The following is an 18761-nucleotide window of genomic DNA, read 5'->3' on the forward strand; positions in this document are numbered from 1 at the left end:
ATAAAATGCACCCAATGGATGTCTTCGTGCATTATTTTCTAACACACTCGATAGAAATAAACGATTACATAAACCGTTACAAAACTTATTGGTTTGTATAGAATAAACCAAATCTAACACGCTTATTAAGAAATAAATGATTACAAAAATCATTATAAGACTTTTTAGTTTATATAAAATAAACTACTTCTCACACTCGGTTTAAGAAACAAGACATTTGGACAAACGCTTTAAACCATAGTATTTATAACTTGTAAGAATTTCTAACACACATGTAAGGAAATAGCATTTGCATAATGTATTTCTTATAAAATACATCCAGTCAAACATGCCCATTTGAGAATTTAATGTTCACAAAGAACATAGGTTTACACCAATAAACCCGGTATAACACACAAGTTAGAAAAATAACTATTGAAAAATCGTCTTAAATCGAACGATTGAATTAAAAAACCATTCGTCTTGTATCATGGTATAGGATTTAATATAGTACCACATCTATATAGATCCACCTCTTGTATCACATTTTTATAAATCCATACACAACAATTTGTACTACATACATACATTCAAAAAAAATATAAAAGATTGTCGCAACAATCACAAAAAAATTTTAATATTTTTCGTGAACCCAATATCCTTAGTGAAAAAGGTATAAGACTGCCTTAACAATCTCATGGAAATTTTGTTTTAAGATTGTAGGAATAAGGGTCATTTTTTATTTTAAAATTAATACAAATAATAACGATACTCTCGTTATTAACATGAGAAAATAAGTAGTACAAATATTGTAATACAAAATAAAAAAAAATGAAAAACATAACAAATATGTTAAATAATTCAACTCAAGAACTTCATATGATAATGTCTTCAACTTGTTATTCAGCTACATCTTCTTAATCTCCTTGACAATAATGAACAAAACAAAAGTTAGCGATTGAGGCTGAGTAACGTGTTCAACACGCTTCCCTTGAAACAGATTTCGCGCCTCTACATAAGATAACACGTCTGTCTCCCATGATACAACAGCTGAAGCAGTTCAGACTGCCGGAGATATCCACGCGCCTGAGGTTACATCAGGTAAATAGTGTTAGAACTTGTAGAAAGATAGACTAAAGGGTAGATGAATCAAGTAGAGAAACTCATCTCAATAGGTTTTCAACATATGATTCTTCAAAGCTTTCTTCTTCACTAATAACTCTTCATGCATGCATGCATTTTCCTTGAAGTTTTTAACTTGTATTTTTCTAGCCTCTTTCAAATGAGGAACATAGCCTATTATACAAGAGTTAAGAGTGATTAAAGTCTAAATTAGTTAGAAATTTAATAACATAATAAAAACTAATCAATTGTCATCAAAAGACTCTACTCAAAAGTTTCATGACCAAATGAAATGTTAAATATTAATTATTCTAATTAATCTCCATTCACCATATTCTAATTTTTCAACCACCCCCACCCTCAAGTAATCCAAAAGTAATGACTGAAACTCATATCATACGTGCTGTTAAATTTCTTGGCAAATCAATATTTATGCCTTATGGAAAACAAACTCCTACAAATGCACTAATCAAATAATATCCAACCGCTAATAGCAAAATCTCCCTATCATAACTAATCCCAAAAGAGATTCAAATATGTTCCATATAAAGATGGTTGTGCATTCTGTATACCGTCACCATGTTGTACCACAATGGAATCAAAAACAAAACTGAATACTTCTATTTGTTTTGATTTACAACAATAAGATCGACTCCAGAAATATTTTTAGCACATCTGTATGCTAATTGTTAGGGGTAGATATTAAAATCCTGGTAGTACATGAAATGCATCACAAATATCAAGTTTAGATCTCGGAAGAGGACAATATGAATTTCAAGTCAAATATGTCGAACATTTGTTAAAAGTAACAAACTAGTTACTAGATGCATTCATTAAAAAACAAAGTGATAAAGTCACATATGCCAACATTGAATTAACATATATGCTTAATTGAAATAATCATATAAATATAAATTGATTTCAAATATAAACATTCATGAAAGTGAAAAGAGCATAATAATACAGTTGGTGTATGTCGATATTATATAGAAAAGCCCATAAGATAAAGAAGTCCTAGATGCGACTAATATATTTTCATATGTAGATAATAAAACCTAAGAAGAGGTAAATGTCCTAGAAAAAATTAATTTAATTTATATAGTTCTAAAAGAACACTGGTAATGAATGAATATGATATCTCTACAAATTATGTACAAAATAGTATAACATGAAAAAGATGTGTATAGTAAAATATTTGCAAACACAACATATGTAATCGATGAGATAGATTAAGTATCTAAAATTTTGTAAGAATACATAACAGAGAAAACTGACTAAAATGGCTAGAAGTCTAAAAGGCATAACTAATTATGTTTGACAAGCAAAACGTTTGGACACGTAGTCCGAACACCTGTAGACGTCAAACCAATTTGTTATAAATGAGTATCTTTAAAATAAAAAGAAACGGAAATAACGAGTTTTTGCGATGTATGGACAGCTTGTAACACAAGGTTTATTTTCCCAATCCCTATAGTTGATTGTGAGAAAACGTATTTCCCTGTAGTGGAGACGATAACCTTTAGATTTTTAAACGGTTTCGCAATCTCAAAAGGACTTCAGATAATACTTATGGATATTATCACTTTATAATTGTGTGTGGCAATTGAACATTACATTTATATGAATATCCTCGAACGGATAAAAAAATGCTTGAAGCAGTATAAACTATACCTTGAGATATATTTTATAAATCTCAAGATTCTTATATGGTCTCAATAAAATAGTTGTATGTGATACAAGCGATTTAGAAGATATTCTAATAAAGAAGAGTATAAGTTTAGTAAAATGAGCCATATCTATTTATCATAATGTCACTCTAAAAGTTTCATTATAATTACAGTCTATAGTGTTGATGTTCTACATCATTGAGAGACTCTGTCTAACTATTTAAGAGAAAATTTTGAAACGCGTGATTTTTAGCGGAGCAACAACATTAATCGTATTAAATGATAAGTTGATATATTTAAGTAACTTGAGACATGAATTTGTTTCATAACCAAAATATGAATTCCCGAGTTATGTTTATTCATGAAAACTACCAAACTCACCCAAAGCTCAGCCATGCAAGAGGCATGCGGTTTAGACCAAATCAAGAAGGACCCAAAGACCAAATATAAATACAATATAGCTTGCATAGTTTCGATAAGAGACAATACATGAAAATTAATTCAAGCAATAACGACCTAAGGTTGTGTAACAATCCAAAAATGTGTGATTTAGAATGTGAAAGTAGGTTTGTCCCACACTTGTGAAATGGAAAAATGGTTTGTCTTACATTGATAGAATGATAAACTTGTGAGCTCCTTATAAGGAGAGTCCACAAGGTAATATTATTGCATGAGAAGACACACTTGGTGACCATAGCGAGGGTGCGAAGCATTCTATGCGTATGCGTATCAGCTTGGGCGAAGTACGATGGGCATAATATGGTGCACTTTGCCCTTTCATCACCGGGCGAGCTGCTTGAGAACCGCCTTTGTGGAAATAAAAATTTATATTTCTATTCTCTTCATGCTACACGATGGGTGTATAAAAGCTTTGTCGCGATATACGATGTCTTATAGTTATCCGGAGATTTTTTTGGCCTTCATGCTACACGATGGGTACTCAATTAATCCATCACGATATGTGACGTGCTGGCTACGAAGCCATGACATGTTGCATGCCACGTAGCATTTCTAGGGCCGACTTGGCAAGCCTTTAAGAACATAGAGCTATGCGATGATCTTCCTTTTAGGCCTTCAAGACACGTGACCACCTTCAAAATCAACTATAAAAGGGAGGTGATTCAGGCTTGTTTCATGATTTAATTTATGCTCTATCTCACATTTTATCTGATGAATAATATTTTTAATAGTGTGTTGGTATAATACCACTAATAACAACTTTTTTTGTGGGAAACATAAATTATGTGAACGAAAAGTAATTTACAAATTTAATAAAAAATGACATTTAAAAAGGCATGCAAGCTTGGCTGGAATCACAAAACTCAAACCTGTATTTACTCTTCATACTCATACCACATTTGAACCTATTACCTTTAACCCAACCGATGCCTTAACCTATTTGGACTCGTTCCATGACAGAACATCTAAACGCTCTTATTGAAATGAGACATGGGAGTTGGTACCTGTAACACCCCGGTTAAAGCAGAAACGCCTGAGTGTGACGTACAGATTGCCCAAAACACATGTGACACTATTAAGTGACAATATTATCATTAATTAATTTATACATCAAGTACACAAGTTTGTAACAAGAAATACAAGGAAAAATACAATAAAAATTAACAACTTGTCCATTTATTAATATAACCTAAGTACTAATGTCTTTGTCACGGCAACATCTTCTAAATAAGGTACATGTAGCATATATATAAAAAAAAGGTCAACTAAATGAATAGTTGGTGAGTTCACACAAGTTTTGATATACGTACATAAAAATCATACAATTCCATGAACAAGTGTAAATGAGCAACTAATGTCCTTTCCAACTGGGATTGTGCACCAGAGTACTCAGATAAGTGCAAGTAAGGTCCTTTCCAGTTGGGATAGTGCACCAACGTACTCAGATAATGAGGCCCTTTTCCACTCATAACAACAAATGTATTGAGCGCAAAGGGGGGGGGGGCGTATGACATACTATCTTGAAGTAATCCATGAGCAAGTAATTTGTAGCAAGTAACAAGTAAACACACAAATCCATGATGCGAATTGTAGTTTTGTAAATAATAAATAAAATGAAATTGAATTGTTGATAGGATATATATGTTACCCCCAAAATAGTTAAAAAGGATAAAAAGGGGGTGTGAGAAACTCACCTTGAAGTTGAAGACAACCTTGAAATAAAACTAAAAGCGCGTAAATGAAACCGAAACAATTGAACTTCACGAACTAAAATTAGAAGTACAAAATAAATATTAACTAACGACTTATAACAAGTAGACCAATCGGGTTGTCAGGATTTAGGAGTGTTGAATGTACATGTTATTATGGAGTTGGATATCATAATATGATTTTATACATTAACGAATTTTAATGAATTTATTACTTAATTATTAATTTAATATTAGTTTACATTACGAGATTAATATCAAGTTTGTATATTTTAAGGGTTATAGAAATATTGATGTCGACGATATATATTTATTTTGAAAACCGAATATGTAAACGATTTTTAAGGTTTAACAAACGAAAATATCTATACACGCATATATCTATCTATCTATATATATATATATATATATATATAGTTATACTAGTTTTTAAACGAACTTGACGGTTTTGAGATTCATAATGTTTATGAGTTTATTGGTTTTTAACGAAATTTTAGTTTGAGAATAATCATGTTGGCGTTTGGAATTTATAAAGTTCACGACGAGATTGTATATATATATATTTATATATTTGTTTCGCGAGTTTTAACAAGCGGTTTGGTTTGTAAAAGTTGATTCTTGAACGAAAATTGTTAATGGAAATCAAAACATCTTTTATTTAACTATAAAACTAATATTATTTGTTTTGTATGATTTTGTAAATATATACTTGGTTTATTATATTTAACAACACAGTTTAAAAAAATATATGAAAGTGTCTGCTGTGACACGGGTTCGAACCCAGGTCTCCATGACCAAAGAAAGCATACACCACCACCAGACCAATTCAGTATTGTTGATAAAAGATGAAAATAAAAGTTTATAAACACACTCTCATGTTCATCATCATCCTAACAAACCCTAGATTCAATTCCTTTAATCCGTTCCATGTTTGCCCAATCTTTGTTAGGGGTTTTGATAGACGCATCAACGTGATAAAAACCATATATTATTTACCTCAATTGGTGCTGGAATGATAGTGAACGGAGGGTGGCCCGGATCGGATTTTGATGAACAATACGGTATATTAGGAAGCATTTTAGATTAGATTGATGATAGGGGAGAGTTTAGATGAAGTCTAGGATCCTTTTTATAGCCACAATAGGAGCGTATATATGTTAAATGCGAGTTAATGGGTTTTGATAAATGTCCGGCCGGTTACGGATTAAATCGGACATTAAGGGTTGTAAATGATGAAATTAATCACGAATTATTGCTTAACGTTAGTGGAGACATCATTTAGGATGGGTTAACGGATCGATTAGTGGTTAAAACGTATTGTTTAATCCTTCTCGCCGGAAATTCGTCGCCAGAATCCGGTTAACCGGAAAAACGAAGTTAGGGATGTGGTGGGGCTGATGCTGCATTTTATATTATTATAAATCAAATGTAATTTACATTTTTGATCCCTGCACTTTCATTTTGCATTAAAACTGAATTTAAAGAATGTTTACAAATTGAACCTTATACTTTCTTATAAATGAAATAAAAGTTTATGTAGTTAGATATTTTTTTGTGTTATACTTGGGATAGTTCGGGACTCATTTAAGTAAAGACTTTAAATAATCGTAAATCATCAAGGATAATTTATTAATGATAAACAAGAAATTAGAATAAATTGAAACGGCAAAATGAGTCGGTTTGACGAATATAAATACCAAAAACCTATACATAAATGAAACGAAACTTGGGATATATACATATATATATATAAACAAAATCGAAAATCTAAAATGGGTCGGGTTTTCGGGTTTGAAAAGTAACGAATGTTACAGGACTTACAACTTTTAGAAATTTCGTCCGGAAATTAAAATAAAAATAAAATTTAAAAGAGAACAACTAATATACGGAGTTGTTAGAAATTTTAACAATTTTATATATTAAAATAAAATAACGCCAAATCTTTGAATGACCCTAAAGAACGCCACAAATAGAAAATATGACAAGGACACTTATATGTAGGATATACCAGCGGCGTGTCCACCATGCCCTTATCATATTGTATTTGTCCCGTTCCCCAAAATCATTCCAAGTTCCGAGTTATTTCACACAACCGAACTTATTATATTTTCCATGCGAGGACTTTGATAATTACTTGTCGACCCATAATTATCTCTATCATCGGATGGTCCATATAACTTGCTCTATTGTGTGGTTTTAAGACATAGACTTTACATAAGTAAATAAAATTCTCATATATAACGTTGAAAATAAAAAATAATGAATTTAATGGATAAAAACATTACAAAACACAATGATAGGCCATTCAGGCCAAGAACAGCGCGAAAACACTTAGTCAAGTAAATAAAATCATCGTGTCTAAACCAAGTAAAAGATGTTGAAAACGAAATAAACGAGGTAAAGAAAATTAAAGAATAAGAACATTATAATTATGAACATCGTAACATGTAATTGAAATAATGGAATCGAGAATAACGTGGTAAGTAAACGTAGCATTTTACCAACGAAATATGAACATGTAAATTGATAACGCATTGGGTTCGAGAATAGCTTAAATGAACGAAACTTTTAAGTATCAAAATATCATAATGTTTAAAAAATATATGAAAATCTCCAATAGAACATCGACGTGACAAATGGCAGCGTTGAGATGAATAAACAGTTATATCTTACAAACATGTAAGTTGATAATAACTTGAAATGAATTGGATAAATGAAAATTTTAATATTAAAATATTGTAACCGATTAAGTTTATAGAAAATTTTCAGTAGTAACCTTGAGTTTATCAAAGTAAACAATTGAAATTTTGAAATCAAAATAAAGCATTCGTTCCAGGCTGATGAAATCAAGAACAACAAAATAGTTTAATTAAAACATCAAGTGAAAGAGAAGTACAATAATAAACAAAACAATTTGTGTAAAAATATAACATCAGATAAACTTGGCATGTACATAAGACACAGTCCCGGTTCTAAGTGAACAGATTAGTTTGGAGAGAACCGGTCACCGATAGTAAAATGTAGAAATAAAATGAAAATAAAGTTTCTATTAGGTAACTATGTACACATACATGTTCATAGTCCCAATTTCCACTTAACAGTTACGTTGATGGGAAATTGGTCATAGATCACATAATTCGAAATAACAAACGTGAACTGATTTAATAAAGCGAATAAGAATAATGTAAAAATTTACGTTTTGTAAAAATACAAACGAATATGGATCGAAGATCAATGAACAATCAAAATAAACTTCGTAAACAATATTTTAAAGACGTGGATGTAAAATCACTTTGGGTATGTCCGAAAAATAAAATACGTGAAGGAGAAGTTAAAGAAACGAAAATGTTGCTTGTGACGCTTATCTTCTCGAATGTCGGTTTATTTGGGGTAGGAGAGGTTGACGTGGGAGGTGGTGCCATGATTTCTTAGCCGAAACTCATTGGCGTTAATGAAGGGGAATGAAAAGAGAACTTTAATCTTAAGAAAATCGGTTGTAAATCGTGATGCTTTTAAATCTAATTGTGAAATAAAATTTATTTAACAAAAACTTTTTTTTTTTAGCTATCGCAAAGACTTGCAAATTTTGTGAAACTTTCACATAAAAACAAATATTTCTTTTGGCCCGCGACCTAGGTAAAAAGGAAAGAAATGATTGTCAATGTATCCGACTTGTTGAATAAAAATAGCCTTAAAGGGCTTAAGATTTGTTTGAAACAAAAAAGTTTACTTTAAATGTGGTTTGAAATAATAATTACATTATTATTAGTGGGACGATAATACTAGTAATAATAATATTACTAATCATAATAATAATAAATATATTATTGAATGAAAAATAGTTTCAAAATGGCTCAAAACTTGTTTGAAGCAAATATTTTACTTTGAATTTTATTATATTAATAGTAGTGATGATGATACTAGTAATAATAAAATTACTAATATCAATAATAATAAAAAATATTAACAATAATTATAATAATAATAATAATTTTTAATAATAATAATACTGATAATTACAGTAATGATAATAATAATTATGACGGTGATGGTACTAATAACAATAGTAGTTGTGATATTAGTAATGATGATAATATTAATAACTTTAATAATAATAATAATAGTAATAATAATTGAGATAATAAATTCTTTCTAAAGAAAATCCATTTGACTGAAAATTAAAAAAAAATATCTGAGGATTTGGAATTAGGCGCGAGGTGCTAGTAAAAGAAATACAATGTAGGAAAGTATGCAAAAGAAATATAGACGAGTTTGATGAGTTTTGTAAAAATCTAAGTATTGAAACAAATTGTATAAAGTCGACAAAGGATGCGGGGTTAGGGTATTGCATGGCGGAAACAAGTTAGGCCTTCCAAAGTATAGCGGGTGTGCTAGGGTCACCACAATGGCAGTAGGCTTGAAGCATGAGGTCAAACATGTGATTGAGACAAATGGTTAGGTAAAGGTCTTGCAGATGGGTGAGTGGTGTTGAGTTTGGGTGGGTTTTAGCAATAAGTGGTAATTGAATCTACCACAGATTGAAGTATATCAATGTTTTAGGGAAGTAAAGTGGTTGGATTTACACATACTATACAAAGGACGTATTTCTGTGCGAGGCTTTTCGGTGGGGTTTAGTTTGAGTTTCCAAGAATGGTGCTGGGTTTGAATTTGAAATTAACTATAGCGATGAAGGTAGATGCGGTCAAACGTGGGATGATCAGGATTGCGGACGTCGTTTTACTTGATAACTTGGATTGTCATTTCGCCGGTTGAATGCGACAACTAGGAAAACAAGAAGGCGTGATACGAAACATGAAGAATTTGCGTGACTTGAGGCGTAAGTATGAAAACGACTGATAGATACTTCAATGAAAACAAGTAAAGAAAAGAAATCGGATGAAACAAATTTGAAATCGAAATTGGAATTCCCAAGAAACATCATGAGTCTTCACAACGTCAATAAACCAAAATCTCATAAATTATTTGAACAACCATATGAAAAAAATATTAAACTTAACAATAAATTGTAGAAACGAATTGTAAACGAATTCTAAATTTTCAATTCTAAAACATAAGTGTAAATGAATATAAAAATAAGGTAATCGAATTGAAATTCGACCATTCATATATCACCATGACCTTTCGAATTTTCAAATTAAAACGTAGTAGTAAATGAATAAAATAATATAGTAATCAAATCGAAATTCAACCATTTATATATCACCATAACTTTTTGAATTTTCAATTCTAAAACATATTAGTAAAATAACAAAATAATCGTTTGAAATTCGGTTATTACTTTGCAAACTTTTAAAAGTTTAAACCGTAAATGAGTGTATAAATAAAAAAACGTGCCACAAAATTTTTAAACTTACCTATTCTCGTATAAAATTGCGTAATTAAATCGAACCGAAAGCTGGGGATTCGAGTACAGACTTCCAGTTAAAACACATTGTAAAACATAGAGGAGTGCAACCATATACTTTTCACAAAGAGAACATAGTCGCGTTTGAAAACTTAAAGTTGTGATTCATATGGCGTTGAAAGGGTATGCTTTGGCTTAATAGAGTTCATGCTCTTTCCTAACTCTCCAGTAAGCAACCGGGTCCCGCGTCTGATTGGGATTTATACGCATTGCTTACCCTTAGGTTTCAATAACCTTGGTGTCAAGAGTTTCAAAAAACAGGCACGTCCCCCTTACAGTTACTACATACCTGCCAGAACGAACCATCTTTAAGAGGAAGAAATATCGGACAATTAAAAATCGAAAATTTGATTATTGAAATTGAAAATCTTTGTGTTAGGCATAAGCCTTGGACTTGTGTGTGCTTGTGTAAATGAAGTAATTGAATCATCAGTATAATAGTAACAACTAAGTGCTTTGAACAATCACATAAGGCCCACATAATTTCTAATTATGCAGCCTAAGCAATTAAGCGAATAAACTATAACTAACTAGAACACTACGTCTAATGTCCTATCTTATAGTCATGGCTCTGATACCAATCTGTAACACCCCGGCTAAAGCGGTCTCGCCTGAGTGTGACGTACAGATTGCCTAAAACACATGTGACACTATTAAGTGACAATATTATCATTTTTAATTTATACATCAAGTACACAAGTTTGTAACAAGAAATACAATAACAATTAACAACTTGTCCATTTATTAATATAACCTAAGTACTAATATCTTTGTCACGACAACATCTTCTAAATAAGGTACCTGTAGCATATATGTATAAAATAAAGGTCAACTAAATGAATAGTTGGTGAGTTCACACAAGTTTTGATATACATACATAAAAATCATACAATTCCATGAACAAGTGTAAATGAGAAAGTAAGGTTCTTTCCAATTGGGATTGTGCACCAACGTACTCAGATAAGCGCAAGTAAGGACCTTTCCAGTTGGGATTGTGCACCAACGTACTCGGATAATGAGGCCCTTTTCCACTCATAACAACAAATGTATTGAGCGCAAAAGGGGGCGTATGATCATACTATCTTGAAGTAATCCATGAGCAAGTAATTTGTAGCAAGTAACAAGTAAACACACAAGTCCATGATGCGAATTGTAGTTTTGTAAATAATAAATAAAACGAAATTGAATTGTTGATAGGATATATATGCTACCCCCAAAATAGTTAAAAATGATAAAAAGGGGGTGTCAGAAACTCACCTTAAAGTTGAAGACAACCTTGAAATAAAACTGAAAGCGCGTAAATGAAACCAAAGCAATTGAACTTCACGAACTAAAATTAAAAGTACAAAATAAATATTAACTAACAACTTATGACAAGTAGAAAAATCGGGTTGTCAGGATTTAGGAGTGTTGAATGTACATATTATTATTGAGTTGGATATCATAATATGATTTTATACATTAACGAATTTAACGAATTTATTACTTAATTATTAATTTAATATTAGTTTACATTTCGAGATTAATATCTAGTTTGTATATTTTAAGGGTTACAGAAATATTGATGTCAACGATATATATTTATTTTGAATACCGAATATGTTAACGAATTTTAAGGTTTAACAAACGAAAATATCTATACAAGCATATATCTATATATATAAGTTATACTAGTTTTTAAACGAACTTGACGGTTTTGAGATTCATAATGTTTATGAGTTTACGGGTTTTTAACGAAATTTTAGTTTGAGAATAATCATGTTGGCGTTTGGATTTTATAAAGTTCACGACGAGATTGTATATATATATATTTATATATTTGTTTCGCGAGTTTTAAAAAGCGGTTTGGTTTGTAAAAGTTGATTCTTGAACGAAAATTGTTAATGGAAATTAAAACATCTTTTATTTAACTATAAAACTAATATTATTTATTTTGTATGATTTTGTAAATATATACTTGGTTTATTATATTTAACAAAACAGTTTAAAAAAATATATGAAAGGGTCTGCTATGACCCGGGTTCGAACCCGGGTCTCTGATATACATCTATTTATACATCTCGAATCCCATGTAAAGTTGTGTTTCTTTAATGATTTGAGTTCGTTTAGTTCGTGTTTTGTTTATCTTTTATTAATTTAAGTTTTTGAGTCAAGTTTATTATATGTTTACATGTTTTTAATCTTTTGGTGTCTTGCATGTTAAACTTAATTCTTTCTATCCTTTCATGCGAAGTTTATGTTCGTTTTGCTCGTCACCGGTTACATGATTAGTACACTTAGAGTTTTGATTTGTTTTCATGTAGATGGTGGTTTGGTGGTCAAGGGAAAGAAGGTCTAGAAGGTTCTTTTCGTAGCTTGGAGTTCAAGAAAGATTTAGCGACAATTAAGCAACGAATAAACAATAATTAACATCAAAAATCCGTAGCCACCCACAAGGGGCGTCGCGGCCCGCGATGGCAGAAGGGCCCCCTGTTCATCTGTTTTGTAAAGTCCAAGCCCGATAACTCGTTTATATTAACATCATTACATTCCCAGCCGTAGAGAAGCTTGTTGGCAGCCGAATTTGGAGAGGAAACCAAGGTTTAGAAGGTGTTTTTGAGGCTAGTAATCAAGGAAGATCATCAAGCTTTTATACACGTGTTCGAGGGTCGATTAAGACGGGTTCTTTCGTTCTTTTTCATTACCTTTGTTCATTAATCTTTATGATATCTATCTTAGTTCTTGGTTTTAGTTATTTGTCTTTGATTATAACTATGCTAGGTTAGACTTCATGTCTACCTAGGTTTGATGAACATGTTTGAGACTTGATTCTTGCTTTGGATTATGTTTTGATATTGGTTTCGTTGATTTAATAGTAAAAGACTTGATTTTACTTTCATGATGCGTATAAGTGTTTATTATCTTAGTTGATTATTAACTATTGCTTCACATGGATCTTGTTTTCGATTGATTGTGTTCTTTAGATCTTAGGGTTCGTGTTTAATCTTTACTTGGTGTTTTGATTATTATGGTTGAATAGACCTATTAGATCATAGAAGCTTGTTGATAGTTGGTTAGGGTTTTAAATGTTTTGCTATATTCCAATAGCTATGAGGTGAGGAGTTGTTCGTGTGTCTTGGTCAATTGCATGCTATGATAGATTGTGATAATATTCTTGCTTAGTGCGTTGATCCTTGTTCATGATGTCATGTTAGTTTATCAAGTTATCTAGAGTTTTGTGTTTCGTAAGATTGCTTGCTTTAGATACTATTAATTAACCCTATTTGATAACTTTGCGGAAATCAATAATACTGATTGCTTAATAATCTAATAGTTGTTCTTTGGGATTTCACTTGATTCAGTCAAGGGTCCTTAGGGTTTTGTTAGATGAATATGTTTTAGAAATCAGTTTTCATAATCATGTTATTTGTCCATTGCTTGATGATTGTTGATGCATGGGATTCTTACCTAGGTAGATTCCTTCTCTGATTGGCTTCGATCTTGTGATTAATTGCTTGTTTCTCGTTTACTTGTTTATTTGCTTTCTTAGTTTAATCTTAGTTTATTATTAGTTTAAAAATCCCCCTTAAAACATTTATAATAAATAGTCGTGTCGTAAGTCGAGTCTAACTAGTTAATTAACGTAATTTATAGAGTCCCGTGGGTTCGATATTCCGGACTTACTTAGCTTAGTACAATTGACCGGTTCACTTGCCGGTGTTTTGTTTAGTTGAGTCTTAGGTCTTGTTTTTATTACTTGTTTAATTTAGTTAATATTTATTGACTGTTTTTAGCACATCAAGTTTTTGGCGCCGTTGCCGGGGACTCTTGGCGATTGCGTTAATAGCTTTACTTGGACTTACTTGTTATATTTGTGCTATTTGTTTTATTTTCGTCTGAGTCATAGGAGTCTAATTTAAGTTTTAAGTTTATTTTAGTTTATTTTTAAGTATTCGAGTCTACTCACTTGGTCTTTTGCGTTTTTCAGGTTTATGCCACATCTTAATTCGCAAGGACCACCGTTGGATAATCTGAATTTGTCCCCGTTGAAGACCGAGGCTAGTTCGTCACAAAAATCGTCACAACATAGTTCACCACCAGAAATCCCGAGAAGTCAGCCAGATGTTCAGCCATAAATCACAACATTGTTGCTCAAGCCTTCGATGGCTTAACCGGAAACCAATCATGCATCGTTGTCCCCGCGATCGACAACCCCAACTCGTGGCAGATTCCGTCATACGTCATGAACAACATCGTTCAAACTAATCAGTTTCATGGGAAAGATGAAGAGGATGCACCGGCTCATATTAACCGAATTTACCGCGTTCTTAAAACTTTCAATTTGCAAGTTGCTACTGAAGATGCCATTTTCTTACATCTTTTCCCTTTTTCACTTACAGGTAAAGCAGCTACTTGGGTTGACACGCAGCCACCTGGCACATTCACCACTTAGGAAGCACTACGTTCCACATTTATCAAGAGGTACTTCCCACCAGCGAAGGCGGCTGTTCTTTGCGATCAGATTCACTCGTTTCACATGGATCCGGATCAGCAATATTGTCATGCTTGGGAGCGCTTTCAGAGTTTGTTGTCTCGATGCTCACAGAATGGTCTCACACCATGGGCTCTCATGGAGAAATTTTATAATGGGTTGAATTACGAAACCCAAGTACGGTTCGACACAGCCGCAGAAGGAAGTTTATTGGCTTGGAAGAATGTCGCCGAATGTAACGAGATGTTTGAGAGCTTCGCTCAATCGGACCTCGCCAAAGGGCCACGACGCTGGAATTCCACTCCCGTTAGCAGTACATCCTCATCCGCTCGAGGTGTACACCAGGTTAATCTGGATACTAGTGTGGCTGCTGCTTTGGAATCACTAACTCGAGAGGTTAAGGAGCTGAAGGCCAAGGTGGACAGGTGTGAGTTTTGTAGAGGTGGAAATGGTACGTTGGAGTGCCCGGTGATGAATCAACAGGTCGACTTTGTTGCTGGTCAGAATAGGTTTCCCAACAATTACAACAACAACATTCAGAATTGGAACACTTGCAAGAACTTGAATCAGAACAATTCCAACTGGCGTCCGTCAGGTGCACCACCCGGATTTCAAAACTCTTATAATCAAGGACAAGGTCAGTACTTTAATAATAATAACACCGATGTTACTAATGTTCAAAATAATGTGCACGATTCGAATGGTGGACTTGGGCGTTTGGAAGAGATGATGAAGCTAATCTTGGATAGAGATCAAGTTACACAGAAAAAGTTAGACGACCACGATTTGCTAATCAAGAATCAACAGTCTTCTATTCTCGATATTCAAAGGACGGTTGGTGATATTGCTCTTCGTTTAGAAGAAAGGCCCCCAGGTAAGTTTTCAGGTATCCCCCAAACTAATCCGGCTGCTCAATTGAACGCCATCTCCACTCGTAGTGGTAGGGTTTTTGGTCCGGAGGTAGTTAGTAGAGAAATTAGGGAAAATCAGGACGATGAGTTGATAGTGAGGAGATAGAGTTAGAGGCTCCAGGTAAGTCACAAAATAGTACAACACCAATCATAGAGCCGCAAGTTAAGAAAAACACCGATAAGAAGCCGGTTGGAGCCCGGCCACCACCACAAACCATTGACCTAGCCTATGTCCCATATCCCGCTCGTCTAAAGAATCAACAATATACGAAAGATTACGGGCATTTTCTTAATATATTTAGCCAATTGAATGTCAACCTCCCGTTCATCGAAGTCCTCCAGCATATGCCTAAGTACGCCAAATTTTTGAAAGATCTTCTCAAAAGAAAGGATAAGTTGGAGGAGTTGTCGACTGTACCGCTTAATGGAGAGTGTTCAGCGGTGGTTCTTAATAAAGTACCAGAGAAATTACCCGACCCTGGTGTTTTTTTCATTCCATGTATTTTCGGAAGTGATACGACATGTCAAGCATTGGCCGATCTTGGAGCTAGCATAAACCTCATGCCATATTATTTGTATGAAAAGTTAGACCTATGAGAGCTCACCCCTACTCGTATGACGTTGTCTTTAGCTAATCATTCCGTTAAGTATCCGAGGGGTGTCGTAGAGAATTTGCTCGTTAAGGTAGATAATTTGGTTTTCCCCGTAGATTTTGTTGTTTTAGATATGGAGGCCGACGAGAGAGTTCCAATCATTTTAGGTCGTCCATTCTTACGTACTTCTAGGGCGGTCATTGACGTGTTTGAAGGCAAGATCATTCTTAGAGCCGGTGACGATAGTGCCACTTATTTGGCGAAGTCCATGAGACATCCGAGTGGTCAAGACGGTCTCATTGATCCATGTCACCCAGTTTACTCGATAGAATCATTTATCTCGGGCATGGATCCTAGTCTTGATCGTTCCCGTTCTAAAAGTTTAAGTGTGGGGAAGAAGCGAGCGGTTTCTAGCTCTCGGGAAATTGTGAAGCATGTTGGAGAAAAAGGTGGTGGTATGCGAAAGATTGAGAAGGTTCGTGGAGTTAGAAAGAAGAAGATCAAGGTTGATGAATGGTCGGATCGTGATTCGGTATCTTTGAGGGCATTGGAGTTTTACCGAGGTGGAGGAAGCTCCACTCGGTCCGCCACGTGATTCTCATAGCATGGGTTCTTGAGTGAAAACTCAAGTGTAGAGTTTGTACATTTTTACTTTACTTTAATTTTTATTTTCTTTGTTTCGTTGCGTCGTCGGGTCGTTCCAAGGAATCATCACCACCATGGAGAGAGGAATTTACGAGAATTCAAGAGGTTTCAGGTAAGTTTTACACGTTGAAATAACATAAAATGAGCATAGGAAAGAGTTGGTAATTATCTAAAATTTTTCTAAGGCAAAAAGAGGCACACAATTGTCAAAACCTTCTGTCAAAAAACCCCGTCGCGCGCGCGACGGGGGTTTTTTTTGGCCTTGGCGTGCGCGGAGAGCAAACAACAACCAAAATACCTACAGCTCCGCCTAGGAGCCGCGCGAAGGGGTAAGGCATAAAGCCCTAGGCGCGGCGCGTCGCCCCCCTGCTAACTATATCTGAAATTTTTTTATTATTTCACCATTATTTCACATTTTTTCACCGATTCCCTGTTTTATCATTCGGGTGTGATTCCTTGTGTTTAGTTTGGTTTTTCGAGTCATGTTTTAAAGTCTAGTTATCCGAGGCTTGTACGAGTCATCGAGTCGCTAACATAGTTTTTGTAGTTCGACTTTGTTTTGTGGTTTTGAGTTTTGCTAGTTTGAAGATATTTTGAGCTAGAGAGATGATCCCCAAGAAAGAATTTAATGAAAAAGACAAGTGTGGGGATGGAGCAGCCGAGCCGTATACTGTTTATTTATTTGCTGCTAATTGTTCATGTTTTATTTGTTGGGTTGGTAAAATACTTTGAATGCTTAATATCTATCATTATGATAAGATATATTTTTAGATATGTTTGTTTGTTGAATTTTTGCCGCTTACGTTCGTGAAAAAAGGAGTTATCATTTGCTGAGCACGTTCGTAGTTGGAAGGCATTCATGGAAGAAGACTTTGGCATCATATTTCATGCGCATATTACCAGCTAAGTCTTTTCCATTATCTAGCTTGTTAACTTTTTACTTTCTTTTGTTTTAATTTTATAGAGTCTTAGTGTTGTAGTCCGACTTTATTTTATTTTTGTTTTAAGTCGTCCTTATCCTTGTATTGAGGACAATGCAAAATTTAAGTGTGGGGATAGGATATTTGAGTCGTAGTTTAAATCGAGTTTAAAAAAATAAAAAAAAAAGTTTTTTTTTAAAAATTGAAAAATGTTCTAAAAAATGTCCCTTGAATTTAGTTTTTTTCGTTAAAGTGGGAGATGATGATTTTATCGAAAATTGGTTTTTCAAACTACTAATAATATGAGATAAATAATAGAAAGCGCACTTAACTTGGGATGTGTTGGTAGGCTCAGCCTTGAAAATGAAAGGGAAAATTTGATAAAATGGGTCGGAAATCTCTTGTGGGTAAAGCGTTTTGTCCGTGGAAAATAAGTAATGAAAGGTCGGGCCATACTCAAGCCTCAAATTTTGGTATGAAAAAGTGAAAATATTATAAATCTTTAAAAAATCTGAATACGTTATCATATGATGCTTGGATAGGTTTAACGTTAGAGTATGCCGTGTAGCCTGTGATATAAACTTAAAACTGCTAGTTTAGTGTTTTACACCTCATTAGCGTATGGTTTTATAACCTTAAATCTTGTATTGATGTGATGCTTCGGGTCCGGAGACCATGGGTCTGTATTCCGACTATTCATCTGGGTATTCACAATTCCAAATGGGGTTGTGAATATTTAAAATTAAGCCAAAAAGAGCAAACCCTTATAAATCTATAAACATGATCACAAGAGTACAAAAGTACAAAATTCACTACATACTTGATCATCCACGCAGTTAGCCATGTGGGGTCCCCTTGCT

Source organism: Bidens hawaiensis, unplaced genomic scaffold (assembly GCF_021521415.1).
Source record: "Bidens hawaiensis isolate Kalapana, Puna unplaced genomic scaffold, B.hawaiensis_p1.1 tig00007858_1, whole genome shotgun sequence".
In the NCBI taxonomy this organism is placed as follows: Eukaryota; Viridiplantae; Streptophyta; class Magnoliopsida; order Asterales; family Asteraceae; genus Bidens; species Bidens hawaiensis.